This window comes from Pseudophryne corroboree, chromosome 6 (genome assembly GCF_028390025.1).
Source record: "Pseudophryne corroboree isolate aPseCor3 chromosome 6, aPseCor3.hap2, whole genome shotgun sequence".
Lineage (NCBI taxonomy): Eukaryota > Metazoa > Chordata > Amphibia > Anura > Myobatrachidae > Pseudophryne > Pseudophryne corroboree.
Genome location: NC_086449.1, coordinates 275,448,353 through 275,468,108, shown reverse-complemented (window position 1 = coordinate 275,468,108; position 19,756 = coordinate 275,448,353). Strand labels below are relative to the sequence as shown.

At 44.1% G+C, this 19,756-nt stretch overlaps 1 long non-coding RNA gene across 1 annotated transcript; it reads right to left on the bottom strand.

Annotated features, from left to right (window-relative positions):
* Positions 1-1,366: 1,366 nt before the first annotated feature.
* Positions 1,367-13,141, bottom strand: LOC134935186 (uncharacterized). Its single transcript, XR_010179971.1, has 3 exons — positions 13,095-13,141; positions 7,402-7,527; positions 1,367-2,273 (listed from the first exon to the last, which is right to left on the bottom strand). It is a non-coding gene; the product is annotated as an uncharacterized LOC134935186 (long non-coding RNA).
* Positions 13,142-19,756: the final 6,615 nt, after the last annotated feature.

Below are 19,756 nucleotides of genomic sequence, written 5' to 3'. Positions count from 1 at the left end.
ATAGTATGCATATAAGGAACTCACATTAAGCACCAGAGAAATTATTATATTAAAGAATCTTGAAGAACGAGAGCATATAATGGGCCATGTACACAGAGTGGTCAAATGACTATGACCATCAGGCTGTTCCACAGATAATGCTGACATATGATGTCTGAATGAATCTCTATAAGAACAGAAAGTATGTAGAGACTAAAGAAGACTCTCCTATGAAATAATGGTGCAAATTAGGGATTTTGAACACGGAATGATTGCTCACGCTCTCAGCAGTGTGAGTATTACATGCCTCCCTTTTTTTGGGCACTGTCCTGCTGTCCCACCCATGGGCTGCAGTGTCCTGTGGTGGTGGTGGTGGGGGGGGGGGGGGGCAGATTGGGAGGCTCCTGTCAGTCACTGCTCTGCCTAGCATGGCAGCGGTGAATAGATGATGTGGGCATATGCATAGCATTTATATACAGGAGGCAGAGGGACTGGGGTCATGCCAGCAGCTCACAGAGCACTGGGCATGCCTCCTCAGTGACAAAAACAGGAGGCGTGGCTCACAATTGCAGCTTTCCCGCAAAGACATGTCTCCTTTCGGACGCATGCAACCAGGGGTCCCGGTTTCATCCATAAGAATGTTGGGAGGTATGGTATTAGCAGAACGGCTGCACTGGTGAATATTTGGAGGGCACCAGTTGTTAAAAGTGTACACAGAGTGGACCAGCAAACAAAAAAAAACTGGGTCTGAGAGCAGAGCTGTGGTCATAAATGACTACTGGATGCTGGAGCGGGACAGAGAGTGAGCAGACTTGTTATAGCCTATATATGGGCAACAGTGCATCAAATTACAGATAATCTGAATCAGGGACCAATTCAGATGGCCTCTCAACAAACAGCACACCACACATTGCATTAACTCCTGTTGCTGGGGCATCCCGCTATTATCGCTTATATTGCTATCCTGATCTCATTCCTGCATCAATGTACAGAGACACTCTACAAGCAAGTGATACATTTTAATTGAGTGTAATTAGTGTATGCCCATGTGATAGATTGTAAATTCCTCTGGAACTGATGTGAATGATTGAATATTCTCTGTAATGCACTGCGTAATACATAAGCTCTATATGATTAACTATTGATCATACAGAGCTGAGGTATGCATCTTGTATGCTAAACTATGATTGATAAAAAAGCAATGATAAATTCACTAGCTGTGCTTACACCTGACAGTATCTGTGTTTCAGTGACAGTGAAATCACTAGTTCACACTGAATTAAGAGGTTTCATTTTCAGTGTTTACTCTAAACACCCATATATCACCTCGACTCTACATAGGCAGTAGACAAACTTTTATTAAATGTATGATGTATTACAAACTGTGTTAACTGTTGGTCCTTCAAAATTTGGTTCTGAATTAAAGAAAGTGATGTAATATTACAATTTGTCATCATTATTTATTTTTATTATTAACCGTAATCCCACTGAGTAATCCATCAGAAGTCTTTATAACCAAAATGACTGGCTGACAAAGTAAGTGCATTTTTTATCCCCAGTCTCTATAAACGGCATCAAAAAAACTCTTCCATCTGCTGCGTTCATCAGACATTTTTAGTGTTTACTCTCAGACATTATGCAAGATTTCTTAACCTTTGTGGGGTGATAACAGTTTATGGTTCGTCTTGAAAATCCATTTGATTATGCGCAGCTTAGCTATTATACTTGTAACAATTGTGCTGTATCGGCATATTATTTTAATTTTTATACACTTAAAAGATAAAACAAACATCCATCTTGCCTAACGTCCTTTGTGCCCCCCCAGCTTTTCATCATTCGCTGCTGCCTGGATTTTATTTGGTTTACTAGTCGCTTCTACGGCTTTTGTGTTTTCATAGATCATTTTAAAGACTCCATCTACTTGAGAGTCTTTCAGATCTGAAAGTTTTTTATTCTGCTTTTTCTTTATAGAAGACTAGACACCCCTTTTATATACTTATCTCTTTTTTTTGTGGTGTCATTTTGTTTTATCTATACTGCTATATGACGTGAGCAAAATACATAAAAGATGAGGGCGAAAGCGATAAGGAACCAGGCAGAAGTGCCAATCAAAGCCTGAGCATAAGCATTAAAATATTGGAGTGTGTCTATTCATTGAAGCATTGGCAAAGCTCAGTGCATGATCCGAATGCTTTGGAAGTCAAATGAGCCAAGTAAAAGGTCAGGTTTAGGAAAGTTTGGCTGCATCCAGTACTTGTTGGAGAAATGCTTTTTATGTTTTCATGCCTGGGTGTCTATAAAGAAACAAAATTAAATGAATTAACTTCTTGACAGCTGTGACAAAAATCATATTTTATTTCTTAGAAATGGCAGCTCTGAAGGGACAGGTGCTGCGCTGACCATCCACAGCTGATCTGATCTCTTCAGCGGTAACTGCTCTCACACTGGGAGACCTTGTAAGACAGCGATGAAAAGAGCATTTACAGATACAGTATCTCTGTCTGTCAAGCTACCACATTCACAATTGATATGATTTAATGGGATTATTGATCATATTTCTGCACCATTTCTTTGTCATCTAAAGGGACGTTAAACATACAAGTTAATCCAGCATGAAAAGACAAAGTAGATATTAACAAATATAAATTATCTCATAAAAATGGGACATTTATGTATGTTTGCTAAAGAGAAGGGTGAGCTTATTATTCTCTGCATTTTAGGCAGAGGGCCTAATTCAAGAGCATAATTCTGAAAGAATATTTACGCCATATTCCCCGAAAACACCCTTTTTCGGGGTAGAAACCATAAATATTAAAGTTCCCCAGGATTGAACAAGGAGGCACTTTAGCAGATATCTCTGATATCTGGCACAGTCCATCCTTTATCGACTACAAAAGCATCCGCATAAGTGATGTGGCATTCTAGAGTTTAGCCCATGCTATCTGAAGATAGCGTTAGCCCATGGTATCCTATGGGCTACTGTATTGCTGACTTCAATAGAGAGGGACTCTGCAGATCTCTTTCTGTCTACCCCCAATAATACATGCACAACCCAATGGCTACACATGTGCAGTACATGTGTTGACACCAAGACAGAAGCATAGTGTTAGCTTGTGTCCCAGCAGAGTTAGGTGCAAAATAAGGCAATATTACCATATCTCATCCCCATTTAAAATGTGGGATATGATAAATCGGCCCTCTTTACATACATGATTAAATACTCTTCTACCGTTTTTTTTCAGCAGGACATACCTGAAGATAAGTACAACTTTATACTAAACACATAACATACTTGCGTACTTAAAAAAAATAAAATTCAGCTAGTTGATTGCGGATCAATGATACTGCTGCACGCCATTGAGGATGTGTCTCCTGCTCCACCAAAAGGGCATGTATAATTCCATCCATAGGGCGTGTCTACTGGGGCTCAGTATTTGCATGTGTGGAAGACTAGAGAGTTGGGGAGTGTCTGTCTCCTCTTTTACTCTAAGTATCTCTGCCCTACTTGATCTCGTCTACCTTTTCTTTTTTGCACATCTTGTATCTCCCACAATTACTTTACATTTTTTTTGTCATCCCAGTATCATGATGACTTGCACAAGAACAATAATAGGCAGCAGTGGGTCCTCACCTGTCAGGCCGGGGAATTGGGATGGCCATCGACCATCAATGATTATAACCCCCCCAAAAAAACAATGGTTCTTCACTATCAACAGATGCCAGGGCACGCAGGGCTGATGACAGGTTTCTGGGCACTCTAGGCATAGTTTTGACCTATCGCCCCCTCAGCACCCGACTGCATAAAAACTGTCCTATCGGTGGGCACGTTACAAATAAACAAAAATTTACAAATTACATTCCGTTTCATCAACTGGTCACTTAGTAGAGTTTCAGTTCTCACAAATAGTATGAGTTGTGTAGTATGTTGCACAAAGGCTTAGGTAAAATCTGCCACTGATTACAGGAAAATAAAGCAACAAAAAGAAAGCCAGTGTTAAACACAGCAACTGCACATCTGTTACATGTACTGTGCATGGTGCATTTACTGAGCAGTTAAAGACCATGCTGCCAGTGCTGCAAGTGGGGCCGTACGGCGTACTGGTAAGAAAATCCCAGCCGGTACACCGTACCGCCGGGCCGTCCACCATACTACATCCCGCTGGCTTCGTTCTGTGTGAGGGGAAAAGAGCACAGCGCAGTGCCTCTCCTGCCCCTCAATTCTCTGTGATGCCCGGTAGAAGTCTCCAGCGGCGGCAGCGGCGGGGTCAATCTGAATAAGGCACCGGTTTGCTAGCCAATCAGAGCTCCTGATTGGCTGCCGGTCCGCGAACTCTGATTGGCTAACGAACCGGCGCCTCATTTGAGATACCCTCCGCCGGAGACCTCACTGGATTTCTGGAGCATTGAGGGGCAGGAGAGGAGCTGTGCTCTCCTCCCTTCACATAACAGCAACCGAGCCAGTGGGGGGAGGGGGGGGGGCAATGTATATCTGGCACAGTGGGGGCATTGTATATCTGGCACTGTGGGGGCATTGTATATCTGGCACAGGGGGGCATTGTATATCTGGCACTGTGGGGGCAATGTACATATGCCACTGTGGGGGCAATGTATATCTGCCACTGTGGGGGCAATATATATCTGGCACTGTGGGGGCATTGTATATCTGGCACAGGGGGACGATGTATATCTGGCACAGGGGGGCAATGTATATCTGGCACTGTGGGGGCATTGTATATCTGGCACTGTGGGGGCAATGTATAACTGGCACAGTGGGAGCAATGTATAACTGGCACAGTGGGAGCATTGTATATCTGGCACAGTGGGGGCATTGTATATCTGGCACTGTGGGCGCAATGTATATCTGGCACTGTGGGGCAATGTATATCTGGCACTGTGGGGGCATTGTATATCTGCCACTGTGGGGTCAATGTATATCTGGCACTGTGGGGCCAATGTATATCTGGAACTGTGGGGGCAATGTATATCTGGCACTGTGGGGCAATGTATATCTGGCACTGTGGGGCAATGTATATCTGGCATTGTGGGGGCATTGTATATCTGGCACTGTGGGGGCATTGTATATCTGGTACTGTGGGGGCAGTGTATATCTGGCACTGTGGGGGCAGTGTATATCTGGCACTGTGGGGGCAATGTATATCTGGCACTGTTGGGGCAATTTATATCTGGAGGCAATGTATATCTGGCACTGTGGGGCAATGTATATCTGGCACTGTGTGGGAATTGTATATCTGGCATAGGGGGGCAATGTATATCTGGCACTGTGAGGCATTGTATATCTGGCAGGGTGGGGCAATGTATATCTGGCACTGTGGGGGCAATGTATATCTGGCACTGTGTGGGAATTGTATATCTGGCATAGGGGGGCAATGTATATCTGGCACTGTGGGGGCAATGTATATCTGGCACTGTGAGGCATTGTATATCTGGGACAGTGGGGCAATGTATACCTGGCACTGTGGGGGCAATGTATATCTGGCACTATGGGGTCAATGTATATCTGGCACTGTGGGGCCAATGTATATCTGGAACTGTGGGGGCAATGTATATCTGGCACTGTGGGGCAATGTATATCTGGCACTGTGGGGGCAATGTATATCTGGCATTGTGGGGCAATGTATATCTGGCACTGTGGGGCAATGTATATCTGGCATTGTGGGGCAATGTATATCTGGCACTGTGGGGCAATGTATATCTGGCATTGTGGGGGCATTGTATATCTGGCACTGTGGGGGCAATGTATATCTGGCACTGTGGGGCAATGTATATCTGGCACTGTGGGGCAATGTATATCTGGCATTGTGGGGGCATTGTATTTCTGGCACTGTGGGGGCATTGTATATCTGGTACTGTGGGAGCAATATATATCTGGCACTGTGGGGGTAATGTATATCTGACACTGTGGGGGCAGTGTATATCTGGCACTGTGGGGGCAGTGTATATCTGGCACTGTGGGGGCAATATATATCTGGCACTGTGGGGGCAATTTATATCTGGAGGCAATGTATATCTGGCACTGTGGGGCAATGTATATCTGGCACTGTGTGGGAATTGTATATCTGGCATAGGGGGGCAATGTATATCTGTCACTGTGGGGGCAATGTATATCTGGCACTGTGAGGCATTGTATATCTGGCACAGTGGGGCAATGTATATCTGGCAATGTGGGGGCAATGTATATCTGGCACAGTGGGGCAATGTGTATCTGGCACAGTGGGTCAATGTGTATCTGGCACAGTGGGAGCATTTGTGTATCTGGCACAGTGGGGGCATTTGTGTATCTGGCACAGTGGGGGAATTTGTGTATCTGGCACAGTGGGGGAATTTGTGTATCTGGCACAGTGGGGGCATTTGTGTATCTGGCACTGTAGGGGCATTTTTGTATCTGGCACTGTGGGGGCATTTGTGTATCTGGCACTGTGGGGGCAATGTATACCTGGTACTGTGGGACAATGTATATCTGGCACTGTGGGGCAATGTGTATCTGGCACTATTGGGGTCATATGTGTATCTGGCCTCCATTTTCATTGGCCACACCCCACGTGGCATTTGGTAACTCCCATTTTTTGGCTTGCGCACCTTTGGTGTTCGCACAGAGTACCTGTAAGACATTTTTTCTACTTGCACCATTGCATGCTACACACAATTAACTCCCATTACCCTATATTCTATACCCTTTGTTCTAGTATGTGAATACCATATGGAACATTTATTATAGCTGGTGTATGTGAAAAACTTCTGTAACTCATAGTAACCAATCATATGTATCTAAGCTGCTATACAAAAACAAACCCCCAGAAACTGATGGGTCATCGTTTATGAATGCCCCCTATGTGTTACATTAATAGCGTGTGCATCATAACTCAAATCCTCTAATTAAATTACTACAGGTTGAGTATCCCTTGTCCAAAATGCTTGGGACCAGAAGTATTTTGGATATCGGATTTTTCCGTATTTTGGAATAATTGCATACCATAATGAGATATCATGGTGATGGGACCTAAGTCTAAGCACAGAATGCATTTATGTTTCATATACGCCTTATACACACAGCCTGAAGGTAATTTTAGCCAACATTTTTAATAATTTTTTGCGTTAAAAAAAGTGTGTGTACATTCACACAATTCATTTATGTTTCATATACACCTTATACACACAGCCTGAAGGTCTTATAATACAATATTTTTAATAACTTTGTGTATTAAACAAAGTTTGTGTACACTGAGCCATCAGAAAACAAAGGTTTCACTATCTCACTCTCACTCAAGAAATTCCGTATTTCGGAATATTTGGATATGGGATACTCAACCTGTATTTGTTATCTTAATAATTGTGAAAAATGTAGATATCAATAATTCACTAAGGGATACAGTATTTATGCAGGAAGCTAGCCAGCATCCTTACTGTAACAGAACTCGCTGCACAGTCTGCACTTCAGAGCGGTGACATCACATGGTACACACACAGCATAACTCATCATTCTGCTAAATCATCCATGGTGGGGATCACCTCTTGTTTGCTTATGCGGCTCTAGGAAAAAAAGAGGTGGAATATACAGTATATGGCACAAGTATGACAAGAGGCAGCTGAAAGAAGTGAATATCATAAAAAAAAACAAGATTTAAAAACATCTAAGTACTAAGTGTATTACATTGCTTAAAATAATTAGTTGTTTTTTGACTTTGGTGATATATCCCATTTACTACTTAGAATTCTAATAACATTTACACACTGATACAGATTTGATTCAATTTTACACAAGACATGTCAAACATCACTGAACTAAACTTCATGTAATAATATGTATTGCATATATATATTTATATATATATATATATATATATATCATAATATAAATATATATAAACCAATGGGTGCGATGAGCTGCGGCGGGCAGGCTGATCGGCTCTCCTGGCGAGGTGCTCGAAGGGTCGGTGGCGACAGGATGATTCCCACGGGTGGCGTGGCAGGCCCTGGCCGAGACACGGCACCTGCAGGGCGCGACAGCCAGGATGCTCGCAGTGGCTGCTCCATCCTGGCCATCCTAGCCCCCAGCCGACCCTGCTCCCGGTGATCTCCCACACGGCCCCCGTTGTCCGGCCATGCAGCCCACCTCCTGGCTAAGCCCATCGGAGCCACTGGCGGGCAGATCGGCGGCTCCCGCTGCAGAGAAAGCGGAGGATGCTGGCGACCTTACAGCACACTACAGTGAATGGATGGAACACCACCCCTGACGACCTGTCCAGAGAGGCGGCGGAGCTGTGATCCCCCTGCAAGCCACGACTCCTAAGCCGCGGTAGTCGATACATGGTCTCAACCCCCCGTCCTTCTTCTTCACGAAAAAGAAGCCCGCTCCAGCCGGGGAGATAGAGGGGCGAATGAATCCTTTGAGCAGATTGGACTTAATATAGTCCGACATAGCTTGGGTCTCAGGAAGTGACAGAGGATATGTGCGGCCACGGGGCGGCATCTACCCTGGAATAAGGTCAATGGGGCAGTCCCAAGGCCTATGGGGTGGTAACTGGTCAGCCGCCTGTTCCGAAAACACATCCTTGAACTCTTGATATGCCTCCGGAATATGCTCTTCATTCGACTTAGAAGAGACACGGAGCGGACAGACGGGAGTGAGACAGTTAGCGTTACAAAAAGAACTCCAAGACAAAATTTGAGAAGACTTCCAATCAATTATGAACTTTGAGCCAAGGCATTCCGAGGACCAGATCATGATGCATTTCCGGAATCACCAAGAATTCCAGATATTCTTGATGTAGAGCTCCGACCTGCAGCTTAACTGGCTCCGTGCGCCACGTTATGAGACCCTTGGATATTCTAGTACCATTGATAGCCGTCAACGAAATAGGCCGCTCGATAGGCCGTACCTTTAAATCCATGCTTTGGACACAGGAAGAAGAAACGAAGTTCCCCGCAGCTCCGGAATCCAACAGGGCCTCACAAGATTTGGAGACTGACTTGGTGATTAAGGACACAGGAAGCAAACAATCCAAAGTCGGAGAAGATTTAGTCGTGACCCCCAACTTGACTCCTCCGAAACAAGCTAGGCTTGCCCGTTTCCCGGACGGGACTTGCAGGATTTGATAAAGTGATCTGCGGCCCCGCAGTACAGACAGAGCTTGCCCTCATGACGACGCTGTCGTTCTTCCGGAGACAATCGGGACCGGTTAATCTGCATGGGTTCGTCCGGACTTGGTACCACTGCTTGCCTAGAGGAAGGAAGCCGGAACCTGGAACACTCCGATCGACTACGTTCACCTCCACATTCATGCTTCCGGAGATCCACCTTGATGCAGAGAGAAGTCAGTTCCTCTAACGAATCCGGGAGTTCCCTAGTGACTAACTCGTCCTTCAGGCGATCAGAGAGACCGTTCCAGAAAGCTGCTCTCAGGGCATCATTATTCCAGTGAAGTTCAGAAGCAATGGTCTGAAAATGAACCACGTACTGGCCCACGGATCGGGAGCCCTGACGGATGAGTAGCAAGTCGGATGAGGCCATGGTCATCCTGCCGGGCTCGTCGAAAATTCTTCGGAAAGACGTAATGAATTCAGTATAATTGGAAACCAATGAATCAGATCGTTCCCATAGTGGAGACACCCAATCCAATGCAGATCCCTCAAGCAAAGAAATAATATATGCCACCTTGGACCGGTCTGTGGGAAAATTATGTGCGAGTAACTCAAAATGAACTTTGCATTGGTTTACGAAACCTCGACAATTTTTAGGATTCCCATTATAACGGGAAGGAGTAGGGAGTTGAAGATGCGGACTGATACCAGCCGATGGTTGAACATTGCTGGGAGCGGCAACTGGTGCGGCTACGGGAACTGGGGCCGGAATTACAGAAGCTAAGGATGCTTGAATCTGATCCAAACGACCGGACAACTCCTGGAGATAGTGCATCACTTGGCCCTGTGCTGCTTCCTGACTTTGCACGCGGGAAGCCAAATTCTGGATGGCACTTGAGTCCGTGTTCCGATCCCCCGGGTCCATAAGGCTTGAGTATAATATCACTGACCTGGTTTGGGAGTGTTGTGGACTCGGGGTTTCTTCCGGTGACCGGGAAGAGGAACCGCAACTGGGCCGCTGCAGAGATGGCCGAATGTAAGTTTTCCTCAAGCAGGATTAGGTCGGCAGACAGGAGGCACGCGTGGACGCTGAAGGTCTCCTGAAAGACAGAACTTGAAAGTTGCTGATGAATCAATGAAGAATACCAGGTGCTGGAGGCACAAACTGCGCTAAAGTGCACTGGGGGCTTGGAGACACTGAGGTGCTTGTAGGCGCTGAAGTGCTTGGAGGCACTGAGGTGCGGGGAGACGCTGAAGTGCTTGGAGGCGCTGAGGCGCTTGGAGGCACTGAGGTGCTTGGAGGCGCTGAGGCGCTTGGAGACACTAAGGTGCTTGGAGGCGCTGAGGCGCTTGGAGGCGCTGAGGTGCTTGGAGGTGCTGAGGCGCTTGGAGGCACTGAGGTGCTTGGAGTCCGTCTAGGAGGGCTGGAAACCACAGGAATGCGGGAGCACTGGAGATCACAACTTCTGTAGGCAGAATAGATGATACTCAGGCGCCGGAGCTCTGCCCGGCGTCTGAATTTGAACTTCCCGCCAGCGTCTGATTGGTGAGCGCTTGATGACGTCACCCACACCCGCGACGTCCACACTATGAGCGATGGACGGAGCGCCGGGAGCCGGAGACCGCCAGTGAAGACAGCCGCCCGGAGATCCAGCACCCCCGGAGAGGCAAGTACGGGGGCCGCGGCGGCTGTATGACAAATGGTAGTTCTATTTAAGATGGGATGTTGCCCATAGAAACCAATCAGATTCTACTTCTCATTTATCTAGCACCTTCTAGAAGATAATACCTGGAATCTGATTGGTTGCTATGGGCAACTTCCCATCTTAAATAGAACTCCCTTCTTAGTAAATTTACCCCTTAAAGTCATGGTTAGTTGTAGTATGGGATATTAATTTTAACAGTAATCTGTAGTTTAGCAGCAGCCAGCTACGATCATTCACACTGACATTCGTGGGGGACGCCCAGCACAGGGCTATCCCGCCCCGCATGTCAGTGCCCCCCCACCCCACAGAAGTGCAAAGGCGGTGATGCCTTTGCACTTCAAGAGTAGCTCCCAACCAGCGCAGCTTTAGCGTGCTGGGCGGGAGCTACTCATCGCTCCCGATGTCACGTGATGCGTGATGTCACGCAGCCGCTGCGACCCGCCCCCCATTCGGTCCGGCCATGCCTGCATTGGCCAGACCGCGCCCACGAAACGGCAGACAAATGCCGCCGTCCCGCCCCACCGCCCCGGCGACCGCCTCTGCCTGTCAATCAGGCAGAGGCGATCGTAGCGGCCCGACGGCCTTCGGCAGTCTGGCATGCGCCGGCACATGCGCAGTTCTGACCCTATCGCACCACTGCGATAAACTGCAGCGTGTGATCGGGTCAGAATGACCCCCAATGATGTAGATCACACCAGCCTGTAACCAAACATCTGCCCATACTGCATTTCTCCTGGGACAAGAAATGCCAGTAGGTACATAAGACACAATCTGGCTTTTTTTTTACAGCATTGTCACTGTCCAAGATTATCTGATGGACTTTTTGAGCTCAATGGAAACATTTCCAAATATTGGTTAAAAAAAGGGTCTTTTAATGAATAGCAACCTATGAATTCTCAGATTTTGTGATTATTCTAGTGAAAGTAAACACATGATTATTTCATACTTGTAAACATTAATCAGTTAAAATTGAAAACAGAGTGTTTGCACAGGAAGGGGGTGGGGTCATACTGGTGGGGTGATCGTAAAAATTCTGGTTGGATCGTGATTTGCAATCTAACCTGAATCAGCACCAAAGCCTGGATAATTGCAACTGTGGGCTAGAACTCCCCTCAGACCGGGACAGTTAGGACATATGTAATTTGTTATGGTTTACTGAATCTTTCTTTAGTTATCCATGGACTAGTTCATAAATGGTCCTCAGGGCATTAAGGGAATTATTAATGTTATTATTACTAACCTTTAGAGCACAAACATATTCCATACACTTCACAGTTAATTATATTGAGACAATCTCTGCCCATTGCAGCTTATGAGGTATATTCAATTCAAGTCGGATCCTTTCCGACAGACATTGTCGGAAAGGATCCAACAATGCACTATTAAATGAGCGGCCAAATCCGTCTGTCGGATTTGGCCGTTCCCGGAGTCCCGTCCGTGCTGCCACACAACCCACTGCCGGCTGGGCATCCTCTTCCTCACCGAACTGCTGCTGCTGCTCACTCCGGTGCCGTGCGTCACCCAAGTCAGCTCTCCCTCCCCGAGCACGGAGCAGCTGCCCTCATTCTGGGTTCAAGCTGGTAAGCAGCGACCAGGAGACCCGGCTGTCAAGAGAGAGCGGAGCTGCAGGTGACCAAGGGCAGCCACATTCAGCTGCGCTTCTACATCGTCGCCCCCATTTCATCTCCTCAATCCGACCTTTTTTAAAGTCGGATTGAGATTGTCGGAAACGGGGCCAAAACCTGTCGGATTTTACAGCATTTCCGACAAAAGCACGTGGATTCGCAGCTATTCCACCGATCCACGTATTTTCTGACAAATCTGGAATTCCTGATTTGCCAGAAAAAACAGCCCCTATTGAATAGGTCGGAACCCCTTCTGGCCTAAATCAGTTGGGAACTGCCATCTTTCTGACAAGCCGGCAGTTTCAACAGCAATTGAATATACCCCTATAATGTCATTTCCCAATCACAAACACCCAAACACACACTACAGAGCCAACTAAACTATAGGTATATATTTGGACTATGGAAGGAAACATGCAAAAGCTAAAAGAAACCATATAAACTATACACAGATATGCACCCTTCACAGAATCTAAGCCAAGGTGAAGCAATAGTACTGTCCAGTGTTGCAGAGTGCAGCTAATGGGATGAATCCATTTCCATAAGCTCTTCTTTTTATAAAAGTCACACATGTGCTATCATCGGCGTGGCAGATTAGTATTGTCTGTGAATTCCTAATTCATTATGACCTACAAATTCCTTGCATCACAGCAAATGCATTAATCCATACCTCTCTTTCTCTTACCTTTCAGTGATAACCAAGCATTAAAAAGGTATACCCACACACTTGTGATTATTTTAGGTATTTATAAATAATGGACGCACAACAGCACATTAATGATTAATTCTCTGTTGTGTGTTCAGGGTACGGCTGAGTAAAATATTGATGGCACAGAGGAAGTGAGCTGTTTCTTAATTTAGTTTAGTTCTGATAATGTGTAACTAATGTTGTTTCTTTCCAGCCGTGTGCATATAGGGACCCGTTCAAATTTTAAAGCCAAGGGATAGCAAACCTAATAGTCATATAGTGGAATATTTGAGATGAATAGTAAAACCAAGTAACTGTTCCCATTACCGAATGCAGCGGAACAAAATCATGTAACTCGTAAGAAGTTATATAACCATGGACATCTATTGCTGAGACCTAGCACCAAGGGGAGATCTGCTATAAGTCTGAAATAATTGCAAGGAATAGACATGTAATGGTACTAGGAGAGATGCAGAATATAGCAGTTCTATTTGGCAAGCTTAACAAATAACTATGTGAAACTCAGTAAAGGCATTTACCCTTATCCACTGTCATTATATAGATAGAAGCAACTGCATTTATGAACATATTCAGCCTCGGACTGGGACATGAAGGGCTCACTGGGGGAGTGCAGTGGGCCTATGCTTAAAGAGTGTGGCCAGCCACGAGAGGGGGTGTCTCCAACCACTACAGATTCTTGATCAACCATTACAGAAGAACAAGTCAACCTACAGAACACATGTCTACTATAAGGGTGTGCCCAGACAGCCCACTTTTATTGGCAGGAGGGCAAATTGTGGTGTAAATTCCACAGAAGTTATCCAAGCACCCAAGTTCATCAGTGATCCACCAGATAACTGGCCCTCTAATAGAATAATAATGTATAATTTGTGTGCACAGCCTGGAACCTGATACCTAGAGGAGGGGGTGGGCCATGATGCAGTGGGGCTTGCTGGGAATTTACCCTGTACCCCCATGGACCAGTCTGACCCTGAACACACTGTTAACTCATTACTGAGCCATTCTAAAATTCATATATTATCAATAATCTATACATGTTAAAAAAAATGTAGTAATTCCATGACAACCGTAATTTTGTTTGTAAGGAATCACAAAGTGCTCAAAAATGCATTAGTTGTTCAATAATACACTCTCAGTAGCTTCTGAAATACAAATATACCGCAAGCATCACATTGGCCTAATGAGTTTTGATATATGAAGGAAAACAACTGAAAATAGCATTTGTTTCGTTTTTATTTCTGTTAAATAGAACAAACATTTTATCGTTTGATATGGGAAATAAAAGTAATATAGCTAGCTTTCTGTACATGTGTTGCTGACAGAATAGGAAGCAATGGATGTTGGGCAAACCTATTTCTCCCTGGGACAACACCTTGCTCTTCTTTGGATGCATCGGACATGCACACTGCAGTCTGTACAGCCACCTGGAGCAAGGCTTTGTGGGCCCCAAAGCAACATTTTGAAGGGACCCCCACCCCAATGCTTCTAGAGAGGCACTTTTCTCTGTAATATTTGTTCATTTTATGCCCCATACTGGTGCCCTAATTAATTGTATGCCCTCTGATAGTACCCTGGTTAATGTTATGCCCTATAGTAGTGCCCTAGTTCATTTTATGCCCCATAGAAGTGCCCTAGTTCATTTTATACCCCATAGCAGTACTTTAGTTCACATTATACCACACAGCGCTCCTAGTTCATATTATGCCACATTAAAGAGACCTACTGTACAGGTCATATTAAGTCACTTTACAGTACCCGGTTAGGATTATGCCACATCACAGTGCCCCTAGTTCATAATATGCCACATCACAGTGCCCCAGTTCAGTTTATGCCACATTACAGTATTCTCAGTACGTTATAATATTCATTACACAAACACCCCAACAAGTCCCCCACCCCTTTACCATTATAACATCCATTACACACACCTCTCACTGAAACTGGGATGTCACCTTCTGATCCCCATGGGTCCTGTGTCACATCACTGATGTATTGCTGGGAGGAGTGGTTGTGCTAAGCACAGCCATACCTCCGCCTAGCATCAGTGAGTAGAGACAGAGCCGGCCGGGACAGCACACTGCTATGAAAGGTGAAGCCGCACAAGAGAATAAGGAGTGGAGTACCGATGGAGCCCCATAGGTCTAGTTACGCCCTAGGATTGATGTATCCTGTCTCCAATGTGGAATTACTATATACATACAATAAAGAGTATTCTCAAGTTTAACCAAGGACCAGTAAAGTTTGACTGTGTGACAAGTGATTTCATTGATGTGTTCAGGTTCATACTGTTTACTGTGCTTTATTTTCAGCAATAAGGCATTTTTGTATGTTTGTTGTATGTTTATCAAGCTGATTATAATATATACATACACACAAACATAGGGAAAAAGGTTCTTTGTACAGAATAATCAATATGACCATATATTTTGCTGAACATGGACAAACGTTACCGTATATTATATATATAAATAGGGCATGCTTTTTTTTTACATACTGTGGACTTTTACACATATTAACGTCTAATATTCTGAGACTGTCACACCATCTATTTTGGGAGCCAACACACTGCCGATGATGTGGAGACACGACCAGTCAGCATCAGACACATATTCAAAGACTATTTTTAAGACAACTGACTAGTGACACGAAGAAGATATTACAAGTCTTGCTAGGTTGGCTTCTGATATTCCAGTCCTGATGGCAGCATCGCACTGAAATAATTCCTCCGACCTTTCAATAAGTCTCTTGGATTCTACTGCTTGTTACAAAACAGTCGCAGCTTTCCAGAATAGTTTGTAGACTCTTACTGACCCCCATCACAATGACAGCCATTCATTAAACAGCTTAAGATGTAGCAGATGTTAAAATGATTCATTTTGCACTTTTTAATCTTTAAAGCTATTGATATATAATATTTACATCATGATTAAAGAACTTGCAGCATTTCTTTTCTATAAAGTACCACAAAACAAAGGGTTCTTATGATTTTTTAGGGGATAGCAGGGCTGGTGTCAGAATCTGTAAGAAAATTGTCCAATAGTCACGACAGTGGATTTACTTTACTTTTGTGATCTGACAACATTTGTTAGAGATGTGCAGTTTGGTTTTCCTGAAATACAGACATGCCCAAACTTAGGGGTTCCAAGTCGAATTGAGCACCAGTTCGGAATCATTTTGGGGTTCCGAGTGGAACTAGGACCCGGCTCAGGTCTGCTGTCAGTTCGGATCTCAGATTTAAAATCTGGACTCGGGATTTGGATTGCATGTAAATAGCTCCAAATTACATGATTTTAGCTGTTCTTATCAATTTTTCCTCAATGTTTATCAATTTTTATCAATTTTAAAGTTATCCAAAACCGAACCAAAAACCGAATCCAAACACTTGAGGGTGGTTTTGGCAAAAACAAAATACGATTATGAATTAGAACCAAAACAAAAACGTGGGGGTCCGCGTGCATCTCATAAACTTGTCAATGTACTGGAATGACGTAGATATATGTCATTGGTATCACAAAACAATTTCCCATTAAAGTACTGTAGTAAAATTTTGTAAAAGCATAAAGGTTTTTCTGACTGTAACTAGATTGCAGAATCCTGGTTTACGTTTTGGCCACTATAACGCACGTGACGATGACCAATAGGATTGCTGCACGAATGAATCTAGATGGAGAAAATTTGCATTTCAGACCTGAATTTTGCAGCTCAGCCACATTGAATCTCAGTGATTCAGAGCTATACTGAGAAATAAAACTTCTTCTCTTGAAGTTTTCTCTTAAAACTGTTACTAATCCTTTAAGTTCTGTGTTACATTAGCAAAGATAAAAAGTAAAGTTTGTACTTTATATTTAAGAGCGAGCTGGGATTTTTTTTTTTTTTACTGTAGTGATATTTATCTTAAATAGCAAATTTATATGCAGTTAATTGTAGAAAGTTCATTTATTTACATAAATGTAACATCAATACCATTTAACAAGCAGTCTTATAACAAGTAAAATAACTTTTCCAAACTTGTAATTACCTTCAGTTAATGACTATGTTTCAGTTAGTATTCTAAAGCATTCACGTCAACAGGGTAATAGCACACATAGCATTCATCAGACCATTCTTTTCACTAAAAGGAAAAATAGATTCCACTTGGAGGATTAAATGATGGAATTGAATGCCTTGTTGTAATAGTTGGCTTTGCAAATAATAAGTTTGATGTAATCTTTTACATCTCAATATGCCACACACAGACAAAAGTAATCATTTTTCTAATCTTCACAAGAAACCCAAAGAGCTATTATGCACAACGTTTTCACTTTGGAGGAGTTGGGAAAAGATGCTCATTAATTGTTGCGGATAGATTTGCCAGGATTTATTGGTAGTCTCAGGCAAACAAAAAGTCAGAGAGACTCACAAGTGGTCAGAAGCTTGGGGCCTCTCAGTGTGTGTGTCCTGGTCATCCAGGACACATACACATACGAATGTACATGTGTACACACATACATATATGTACACACACATCACGTCACTTTGGAACCAGACACTGCGGATGGCAGTGTACAGCACCATGTCACTTTATCTATTCCCATGATGAAGATAGTCGAAACAGCTGTCGGAATGATAAGTACTCATTGATCTATTCATGCTGCTACCATCATGTGTGCTATATGCTTGTTGCCTTTTTACATGATTTTTCTGGACAAGTAAAACTTCTTCTTTTGCATCTAAGCTGTGTGCTGGTATTTCTGGGTACAACCACCTGTGTGGTTATTCTTGGATTTTTTCTACACACACATCTAGCTATACAATAATTTCCTAAGATCTGTCCTGTATCCAACATGTGCACGCAACCAGGGGCATTTTAAGTGCAGCCTCCATCGTGGGCCCCCTTCTCTCCAGCAGCTAGTAGACTCTGGCTTAAAGCCAGAGCCTACGGCGCGTGCGCAGGTCTCCGGGAACATGGTGCCCACGCCTTGTTTCCAGGGACACCTCCAGTGCACATGCACAAACAAATCACTTGGAAATGGCTGCAGCGGCCATTTCCAAGTGATTTGTGCCCGCACTGCGGAGCCGCAGCCATGGGACTCCAGAGAGGTAAGTATACTCTATGGGTGCAGTGTGTGCCTAGGGGCCTGTGTGCACCGCACACACTGCACACATTATAGAAACGCCTATGCACGCAACAGTATGCAGATCCCATAGGCTTCCACTGCATGGGACAGATTAAGCACCACAGAATATTAGCGGTGATCGGGTAAATATGGGGGCAGAGAGATGGTAGTGGCGGATGTAGGGGAGCAAGATGGTGACAGAAGAAACAGAGTGGAGCGTTCAGAGATGCGACAGGGAGGGTGGGTGGGGGCAGACTGTGGTGACCGGGCATATTCCAGATCCCTTAACTAATATAAATATAGAGAGAGAGAGAATAAGGAAGAGAGAGTTGGTTTATTAAAATAGAGTGTCAAGATCTAGATTGTCATTAGAGTGTAAATATTCTATTTACATTGGGGAGTAGATATAGAAACATAGAAACACAGAAATTGATGGCAGATTAGAACCACTTGGCCTCTCTAGCCTATCCCTGATTTACCTTTTGGTAACCTCAACCCTATTTGAAATAGTAACATAAGGCTGGTCTGTTAAATGCACTTCTCTGACTACATTTATAACGTCAGTTGATTAAGAAATATTCTTACTGAACTTCAGCAATATTACAATCCATTTGCAGTTACATGTAAAACTTTGTGACATCACACGGTCCTACTTTTAGACTGATTTGTAGAGGGAAAGGAATGCCAGGGGCATCTGCTGCAGCGGTGCAGTTAGTAGTTTGTGCAATTGGCAGAAAGAGGACATATAAGGAAATAGCATGGGAAATGCTGGATTACGGAAATAATACACAGAGGGTCATTCCGAGTTGATCGCACGCTGCAACTTTTTGCAGCCTGTGCGATCAACTAGACGCTGCCTATGGGGGAGTGTATTTTTTCATAGCAAGGCTGCGATCGCTTGTGCAGCCCTGCTATGCAAAAAAAGTTTTGTGTAGAACAAGACCAGGGTAAGACGTACTTACCCTGTGCGATGAATCCAGCGTTGCAGGTCCCGGAATTGATGTCAGACGTACGCCCTCCAAACACCTGGACACACCTGTGTTCGCCGCACCACTCCAAGATAACGGTCAGTTGACACCCACAAACGCCCTGTTCCTGTCAATCTCCTTGCGATCGACTGTGCAATTGGATTCTTTGTTAAATCCATCGCCCAGCAACGATCCGCTTTGTAGCCGTATGACGCACCTGCACATTGCGGTGCATACGCATGCGCAGTAGTAGCCTGTTAGCTGCACTGCGAAAAATTGCAGCGAGTACAACTGAAAATATTTGAATGATCTGAAAGGTAACATTTGGAAGGGGTCTATATCCATTCTAGTTATTTCAGTGTTTTTCTTTCTGCAAGACAAATTGATTTTTTATACCATTAATGAGGTGCTGGTTATGGGTAATTCTGCATATTAAACAATACAAATAAAAATGGCAGCTGAATGGACAAACATTATAAAGCAAAATAGGAGGAAATGGACTAAACACAAATTAATAAATGTGATGCAATGTGACATTTGTCCTCATTCATCTCTTAGTGTTACATAAACTGCA